This window comes from Macrobrachium nipponense, chromosome 16 (assembly GCF_015104395.2).
Source record: "Macrobrachium nipponense isolate FS-2020 chromosome 16, ASM1510439v2, whole genome shotgun sequence".
In the NCBI taxonomy this organism is placed as follows: domain Eukaryota; kingdom Metazoa; phylum Arthropoda; class Malacostraca; order Decapoda; family Palaemonidae; genus Macrobrachium; species Macrobrachium nipponense.
This window is the reverse complement of record NC_087209.1, coordinates 20,220,487-20,230,486: the sequence shown is the minus strand read 5'-3', so window position 1 is coordinate 20,230,486 and position 10,000 is coordinate 20,220,487. Positions and strand designations below refer to the sequence as shown.

At 38.4% G+C, this 10,000-nt stretch overlaps 1 protein-coding gene across 1 annotated transcript in view; it reads left to right on the top strand.

The window, feature by feature from the left end:
- The window catches only part of LOC135195284 (LIM/homeobox protein lim-7-like), a 278,819-nt gene that overhangs the window by 203,171 nt on the left and 65,648 nt on the right, over positions 1–10,000 (top strand).

Here is a 10,000-nt window from a genome sequence, read left to right as displayed (position 1 = left end):
GGAGAGCTGTTAATCAGCTCAGTGGTCTGGTAAAACTAAGATATACTTAACTTTTTTGGGAGTGGCCAGCGGTAGGATTCTAGCTCAGATTACAAGGCTGGTAGTTGTCCAAGTCAGCTTAATGACTTACTGCTTGTTCACTATGTAGACTGCACCTATATGGCGGTTTCTAGTTTTCCTTGAGGTCTTGCTGTTGTAGGCCCAGGAGAGTAATGGCGTTTGGTGGATTTCACTTAAATCAATTTTAGAACCCATGATTCGGATTCCATGTTAACTAGTAAGGTATACACTTGGATAAAACAGTACATTTGTAAAAAGAAAAAAATCAGGGCATTAGATTCAGAACGCGTTTACATTATGTCATATCAAGCAATGACATGTGATTATTCCCTCGAAACATTCCTTGTTATTTTTGCGGCTGCCAACTTAAATTTGATATGCTCCGACGAGTGATTCTCTCTCTCTCTCTCTCTCTCTCTCTCTCTCTCTCTCTCCTCTCTCTCTCTCTCACACCTCGTAATCAATATTGTTTGAGGTTTCAGGTAACCATCTTGTTTTGATAAAACGGGTTTTCATAACTAGGAACAACCATTTACATGTTTATTCCCCTTACAATATTTTATGAGCGAAGCTGTGGCAGACGTGCATTTTTGCCGTCTTTAAATTAAAAAAACAAGTTAGCTTTAATCCAGTGTTGAAAGGTAAAATCCAAGATACTTTCAAGTATCAGTTCATAAAGAGCTGAGTGACAAATGGTTCGCCGATGAGTTTTTTAAAATAGTTTTTTAGTCCAGAATTCCATTACAGACCTTTATATCTTTTTCTTTCACCCCTGACAAGAACAAACAAAAAGTTTTATTGCTCGGTTAAAAAAATATACATATAAATTTGTAATTTCACTAGCAGTGGAGCTTTTCCTACCTTAACGAATGATTTGTGTCTTGACACATCTTTTAACCCTTGAATGTTTCTTTAGCGGAAATTGTAAAAGAAAATTATTTCATGAGATGGATTTGAGGTCATCTTGTGTGATATGACTGAGGCTTTCATTTCTGACGGCTACCATAGGTTATCTTCTATGTAAAATGAAAAAGGGTTATGCTTTCTGACAAATAACCGAAGTTCTTTTGTCAGATAATCGCGATTTTATTTCCTGACAAAGATGATTGCGCTTGGCATTTGGTGCAGGTGACAGAGGTTGTCTTAGGCAAAGATAATTGAGGCTGTTCTTAGTGGAAAAAAATGGCTGAAGTTTTCCTTTGTGACCTGACGACTGAAGTTGTTCTTTGTGACAGATAATCGAAGTTCCCTTTTCAGACGGAGGTGATTGAAGCTGCTCTCTGTGACATATGGTTGAGATTCTCCTTCGGTTTAATTTAACTGAGATTTTCCTTTGTGAAAGAACGGCGAAGTTTTTTCAACTTTGATAAGGATTTAATTTTAATTATGTGTGAGGTTATACGAGAGTGACCTAAGTTACCCTTTCAGGGTACTTAAAGGACTAGGTCTCTTAAGTGACGATAAGATGAAGGGGGAGGGGGGGCGTGTCATTTGTATAAAAAAATATTGAGGTTGCCCCTTGATAAAAGGATTTAGGTTGTCATTAATTTAAGTATTATTTTCTATTTTTTTTTTTTCAACCCTCATAACTCCTAGCGTTTATGATAGCACTCGGCTCTCCGATTTGTTGCTCTCTGTCATCTCTAGGGTAACAGTTTTTATTCATTTTGATATGAATTTTTTTAATGGGAAAGTAATCAGTGCCATATCCTGCCACAGTAGAAAAAATCCAATCCTTTATCCTTAATCCACCGTAAATGGAATTAATCTCTCTGCGTCTCCATTACATTTCAATTTTACACAATATTATCCCCATTTATTCATCCTTTCCATATATATGTAGTACTTCTCTACTGCCTACCTGCTCCCACCCCGTAGCCCGGGGGGAGGGGGGTTTGGGTGGGGGGGGGGAGTTGGTTAGTGCCGTCAGTAAACCTCATGCGGTGCAATGTAGGCATTACTTATGGTCCTTTGCAGCTAGGGTGCCTTCGGCCCCTAGCTGCAACACCTTTCGTTCTTTTTACTGTACCTCCTTTCATATTGTCTCTCTTCCATCTTAATACCTTTTACTGTTAATTTCCGTTTCAGCGCTGAACGACCCTCACAGGTCCCAGTGCTTGGCCTTCGGGCCAAAATCTATATTTAACTAATTAATTAATTAATTACCAACTTCTATTCCCATGAAATTCCTTCTTCAGTGAAAGTATATTTCTTTCTACCCTAGCTGCCATATCTACCAACTGGTCATTCCTGACTTATTCCTCTTGCTTCCTCTTAAAGTTTCTCTGCTTTGCCTACGGTTTTATCATCAGCCTTCCATTTAAGGGCCTTGGATACCCACCATCATATTAATTTTTCCCCTTCAAGTGCCATTTCTGACCATCCCCTTCCTTCTTCCTTTTAGAAGCATCTTCTGTCTTCTCTTCAGAGCCATCTATAACATCTTTCCTCCTTCTTCCTCTTTCCTCCTTCCTTTTTCCTCCCTCTTCCTCTTTCCTCCCTCTTCCTCTTTCCTCCTTCTTCCTCTTTCCTCCTCTTCCTCTTTCCTCCTGCTTCCTCTTTCCTCCTTCTTCCTCTTTCCTTCCTTTCCTTCCTATCTCTTTCCTCCTTCTTCCTCTTTCCTCCTGCTTCCTCTTTCCTTCCTCCTCTTTCCTCCTCCTTCCTCTTTCCTCCAGCTTCCTCCTTCCTCTTTTCTCCTTCTTCCTCTTTCATCCTGCCTCTTCTTTCCTCCTTCCTATTTCCTCCTGCCTTCTCCTTTCCTCTTCCTTTTCCTCCTTCCTATTTCCTCTTGCTTCCTCTTTCCCCCTACTTCTCTTTCCCCCTACTTCTCTTCCCTCCTGCTTTTTCTTTCCTCCTTCCTCTTTCCTCCTGCTTCCTCTTTCCTCCTGCTTCCTACTTCCTCCTTCTTCCTCGTTCCTCCTTCCTCTCTTTCCTCCTTCTTCCTCTTTCCTCCTTCTTCCTCTTTCCTCCTGCTTCCTCTTTCCTCCTTCATTTTTCCTTCTGTTTCCTCTTTCATACTCCTCCGTCTTTCCTCCTCCTTCCTTCCTCTTCCTTCTTCTTTCCTCCTTTTTCCTCTTTCCTCCTCCTCCCTCTTTCCTCCTTCTTCCTCTTTCTCTTTCTTTCTCTTTCCTCTTTCTTCCTCTTCCTCAACAACTCCATCATCCATCATGAGCCTTGTCGCTCTTTAAACTCCTTGGGCATTGTCCGAAGAGGCAGTCGCGTGCCTCATATCCCGCCGCTATTAGAGCTGAATCTGTTATTACGAAGATGAGAGAGAGAGAGAGAGAGAGAGAGAGAGAGAGAGAGAGAGAGAGAGAATTGCTATTTCACTAAACGACCGACTGACTTCCTTCCTTGTGGTTGGCGGCAGCGTTGCAATGTGACGTAAGCCCTACGTCCCGTGGTTCATAAAATGGATTAATTTTAGGCGGTGCTCTGTAATTTGCCTTTTTGTGCGTGAAGGTTTTATTTTAGTTAGCTGTCTGTTATGTATAACTTTATTAAATTCACCTTAAAATTCGATTTTTTTTTGCTAGCGCTGGTTCGCTCTGTTCTCTCTCCTTTAATATTTAGGGCAACTTTTTTTTTTATGTGGAAGTTCACTTTGCAAGTGAATAGCCTCTGATATTGTTCCATCACTTGCATTTTAATTTATTTAGTTATCAGGAACTTGTTACTGTTATATTTAGTTCAGTTCGTTTTGCGGAATGTTTAGCTGCTAACGAGTATATACACCTGAATGTTATTTGGTGTTCGGATCGTGTCCAATGTATTATTAACGGTACTGATACAATATTTACATATTTGGTCGTTTGCCGATAATGTTACCTATACCTTCAGGATTCTTATTGAGAGGCCAGTAGGACTGACAGCTTAATCCTCTTTCCATACCCAGGACTGAAGAAAATAAGGTAAAGGAAATGACAGAAGTTTTTCCAACTGTATCGTCGTCAGTGGATTTACCGCTTATCAGAGCAAGAAAATTTATCTGTCGAGCGAAAATATCAGCGACAATTACGATAATAATCTTTAATAGTTCAGCGACAGCTTGCGCAAGAAGGTTCTTTTTATGTATCCTAATAGTACCATCAAAAAGATAAGGTTGTTGAAGCAAGCCATTGCATTGCTAAATGGATTACATCATGAAAATAAGGTTTCAGACAATGGGTAGTTGCATCGCTCGATGAAGTGACCAGTCAGATAATAAAGATATTTAAATACCAGCACGAGCTACAGTTTTATACCGTAATTGATGTGTAGAAGACTTATCATTTTTGTTATAATACTCTTTTTAATTTTAATCAAAAGATGTAACGCACAAATCCGCGAATCATGAAGCGATTATCTCTTTCAAAGATCCCAAGTGTTAAAGATTTGTTTTGAATATGTGCCATATCTTAATTATAGTAAGACTTTGTTTCTCTTTTGATAATCTATTTACAAATCTTAACTTACAACAATTGTTTGATGCACGAGTACTTGGAATTAACAGTACAAAAACGCAGTGATGATGCTGTTAATCTCTTAATGGAATCGAAACAGCTTAGGCAATAAAACTACTCGTCTAAGTTTTATAAACATTGCTCCTCCTGTATATAGGCTACAATAGGTCTGTTAAGGTTATGTTGGGTCGTGCAGTAGCCGTTACAGTACATATATGAAGGAATGAAACGTGTTCATGGAAAAATTTGTCGTGTATTCAAAATATTTACAGTGGAATTATGGCTTTGATAATAAATAGGACCATATTGGACTAGTCATTTGGCTATTAAAACTATCTTATTAAAATTCTTCAATAATGATCGTGTATATAATAATTAGGTTCACACTGGGCTAAGCTGTTAAAATATAAGCTTGTATGCACTGAAAACTACTCAATTTTAGATTTCGGAATCATGGTACCTGGGAAAATGAAACGCTTACCTTCCACACGTAAGATTTTAGACTTGCAATTAAGAGAAATATTAAGGGAAATTGATGCTTGAACAGATCACGTGATTAATACTCAGCCAGAAAGCATTTCTGATGTTTTTGCCATATAGGCACTTTATATGCTTACCTCCCTGTTTAGCATTTAATGCGATATAGATATAGGGACATCTGCTATTCTTAATCATAGTATGGAGGTTATATATCAAGTGGAAATAGGTATATAGATGCAGTACAGGGCCAGAGAGAGAGAGAGAGAGAGAGAGAGAGAGAGAGAGAGAGAGAGAGAGAGCATCACCATCATATATCGAAAAATGGAAAACAACTTAATGTTCCGACACGGAAAAACCTCTCGATGAAAGATGCGACAAAACAAGACGTCGGGAAACTGAAAGGGTGCCAAAGCCCTAGGTTCGGGGATTTGGGAGGGAACCCCGGGGGTTCCTGTATAGGCCCTGTAGTGCCTGGGAAGGGGGTAGATAGGTAGGTAAGGTAGGTAGATAGGGTCGAGGGTGATTGTGTGTAGCGGGAAGGTTGACTGACTATGACAACTCCCTTCGGGAAGAACCACAATAGCAACCGGTTAGAAAATGCTCGGCGAAGACAATACAAAAAAAAAAAAAAAAAAAAAAAAAATAATAAAAAAAAAAAAAAAATAAGAAAAAAAAAATTCTCCCGCGATCGGTACTGTTTAAAGGGCCATCGACGTATCGGAATTGCTGCGAGAACTTTGCAAGAGGGTTCGAATTGAAACGGGGAGACAGCGAAAGAGGTAACACTCACCTTTTTTTTATTATTATTATTATTTTTTGAGGTTTTTTTTTCTTTAATGTTGTTGACCTGGCTGTAATTATTAAGAGAATCGTGAGCTTTTGGTTTGAAATTACAGATAACAGAGAGAGAGAGAGAGAGAGAGAAACTCATATTTTTATTTCATTTTATGTTGTGTGAATTGACTGTATAGAAAGAATCACGAGCTTCAGTTTTGAATTGACACGAGGAGAGAGAGAGAGAGAGAGAGAGAGAGAGAGAGAGAGAGAGAGAGAGAGAGAGAGAGAGAGAGATTTGAGTTTCGTGTTTGAACTGACACAGAGTTAGGGATAGAGACTGACAGCAACGTTTTTTTATTTTTTGGGTTTTTAGAACCCTGCGTAAATCTCGACCTTTTGAGGGGCGGTTAATGCAAGGGAATCACTAAGTTCGGCTTTTAATTCGTATCGGGTGAGAGAAATCCTCACACAAGTGTATATATTATATACATATAAATATATATAAAATGTATGTGTGTGTGTATATAATATATATTATATATATATTATATATATATATGATAATATTATATATTATATAAGGCTTATTATATACTCATACGTAATTATATATGTACTATATCTAACTACATACTATATCATAAAATCCACATAAGAAAGACGAGGGAAAACGGGATTTCGAACATGTACTTTCGTAGTTTATTCTATATTTTCAAGTTCACACTGAGTAAAGACAGCTTAAAGCGCTTAATTATATATATATATACTATATATATATATATATATATATATATATATATATATATATATATATATATATATATATATATATATATATATATATATATATATATACACCACACACAACCCTTGCATGAAACAGAATGCTAGGCATTGGAAGGAGCAAGTAAGAAGGGATAGGCAAAAGAAAAGAGATAGAAGAAGAAGAAAAGCGAAGATGGAAGATGGTCGGAGATGGTGATGGGTGGGGGAGTAGGTGAGGGGGTGGGGAGCCTAAAGGGGAAGTGGGTGGGGAGCGAGGCTCCCCGCATATATACGCCCAGGAGATGGACGTCTGGTTGTGCGTGATTAAAAATGTGCTGGCAAACAATACACTTGACAGATTAATTTCGCTCACGTCTCGTGCGTGTCACGGTGGGAGGAGGAGGAGGAGGAGGAGGAAGAAAAAGAAGAAGAAGAAAAGGAGAAGAGGAAGAGGTGGAAGATGATGATGATGATGAAGGAAAAGCATGTCACCCGAAAAGCTATCCGATCACGGAATCTATCTCTCTCTCTTTCTCTCTCTCTCTCTCTCTCTCTCATATTTTATCGCTTCTATCAATTATCAATTCTATCAAACCAAGAAGGAAGGAATGTAAGATGATGAGGAGAGGAAAGAGGGAAGAAGAAAGAGAGGAAGAAGGAAAAGAGGAAGGAGAAGAAAAGTGGGGAAGATGATGATGATGATGAGATGGTGAAGGAAAAGCATGATCACCCGAATTTGTTCTCTCTCTCTCTCTCTCTCTCTCTCTCTCTCTCTCTCTCTCTCTCTCTCTCTCATATTTTATTACTTCTATCAAACCAAGACGGAAGGAATATAAGATGATAAAGAAAAAGCAAATAGGATCAAAGCGTCGACATGTACCGGAAGGAGCTGAAAGTTTCTCTTCTCACACCGTTTAAAATAGGTTTTGTGTCTTATCTTGTGTCTTTGTGTCATTTTTTTGACATTCTTAGAAATATGTCCAGGAAGACTACAAGAAAAATGGTAATCTGAATGGAATTGTCGAAAAGAAGAGGAGGGGAAAAAGGTTGGTCTCGTTCCAGCTTCACTATTTAAATTTGAGAAATTCCTTCGACTGACAGAGCTGGAAATTCTGGACGGATTCGTGCATCTCTGGAAAGGGAGGGAACTGGAAACTATTAACCCATTCAAACGCTGCATATAAAATCCAGAGAGAGTTTTAAGTGTAGTTCAGGGTAGGGTATGACATAAATTTTATGTTTTTGATAAAAAAAATTTTTTTTTATTAACTTATGACTTTGTAATAGTGATGAATCGATAACATCTAACGTTTCCAGTACTAAGACAAGAAGTTCTAAGTTAAACTCTAGGGATCATCTACCTGTATCCCAAAACACTGTAGGGATCATCTATCTGTATCCCAAAACACCCTAGGGATTAACTATCTGTATCCCAAAACACCCTAGGGATTAACTATCTGTATCCCAAAATACCCTAGGGATCATCTATCTGTATCCCAAAACACTGTAGGGATCATCTACCTGTATCCCAAAACACCCTAGGATTATCTGCCTGTATCCCAAAACACCCTAGGTATCATCTACCTGTATCCCAAAATACACTAGGGATACTCTACCTGTATCCCAAAACACTGTAGGGATCATCTACCTGTATCCCAAAACACTGTAGGGATCATCTACCTGTATCCCAAAACACTGTAGGCAACATCTACTTGTATCCCAAAACCACCCTAGGGATACTCTACCTGTATCCCAAAACAATCTAGAAACTTATTACATCATTTGTATTATGAGGCTAATGGCCATCAAAGCAAAACGAATTAGAATTTAAAGGACGACTCTTGGATAGAGATAATTCAACTCAGTTTATACCGGGAGACAGTCCTGAAAATATAATCATCCGATTATATAGATCCTGGGCAGAGAATCCATGAAATTCCGTTTAGAAGCTTTTGAGACGTCATCCCAGCGAACGAATAATGGGGATTAGCAAATCGTGGGGCAGCGGCAGCATTTTCTCGCGGCCCGAAATAATTGCGGGGATGTTGGCGGAAACACGAACGCCAAGACAGAGTTTCGTTTTCGAATTTTTATTTCTCCCTCTTCACTGCAAGACGTCGTGTGTATGATTGCTGTTGGTTTGTAATGTTGCATTGATAGATGATGGTGGAAATGTATTGTTTTTATCTGGTAGAATTTTTTTTTCTCCACAGGAAATGAGAGACTTTCTAAAGTGAAGAAGGAAGTACATTTTGATTGATGGGTTTTTTCTATATTTATCGTAAAGTCAAGAGTAATTTTGAAACGGAGATTGTGGAGGGGGCGGGGTGGACAGTGTGACTTCTCAAGTAGCAATGGGGAATGCCCTATTTTCCCTCATCATCAGTATTCTTTGCTATGTTCTTCCCCCATTCTCTCAACAGGGCATCTGGTTTTATTCTATCCCATCCAGTTCAAAGGTAATGGGGAATGCCCTTTAATGCCCTCTCTTCCTCATCATCAGCATTCTTTGCTATGTTCTTCCCACTTTCTCAAACATGGCATCTGGTCTTAGTCTATCCCATCCAATTCAAAGGTAATATGACAATCCACATTTCAGAGACTGCCATTTATAACGAGAACTTCATAACACAGCAGCTGGCACTCCAAATATCCTTTCTCTCTTTTTATCCTCTGCTAGAATTTTGTAAGATGAGTGAAGTTTTATTCGAGTTGATAAAGCAGAATGTTAACCAGATGCCCCCAGTGCTTGTTCATGAGCTTTAACAAGGCATATACGTATTGGCTACCTTGTTTGAGTATGACATTTTATTCTCACCCAGCGATGAAGTTGGCATAACGTCTGGTATTCTCCGTTAGCATTGGTTTCTTTCATGATACTGTAAATCCGCATTGTACTTTCGTTAAATATTCGTATTTTATACACTAAAAAAATAGTAGGTTACAGAAGCTTATATAGAAAACGTTTAAGTTTTGTTACGAGTTTTGTAGAAAAACAACGCAAAAACGGATACTAAGAACACAAATCAGGATATTCACTTTTGAAGTTAACTGTGACAACATGAAAAGGCAATTTGTTGTCTTTTACTTCAAGTTTTGTTTGCCTGTAATTACTTCCTGCCACATTCTTGCTTTCATAAGCAAAGTGTGTTCAACAGCAATCTTTCCTATTATATTCAGTGTGTGACCGTATGACACATTTTCATAAATTTTCATAAGCAAAGTGTGACTAGGAAAACATCGTCTTGTTAACAGTGTTTGATAACAGACGCTACCTCGTTTTTCGTAATCAAGAGTACAGAATTTGGAGGATATTTAGTTTTTATTAATGTAAAGTGCTTCGTCATCAAACATGAGGGTACTTACCGCTTTATAGGTGGTCTCCAAACTTGTTTAGAGGTACTATTGATATGGTAATACCAGTATTAACAGGTGTTGATCACTGATGAATGTGAGCTGTCACTTTAATTTATGTG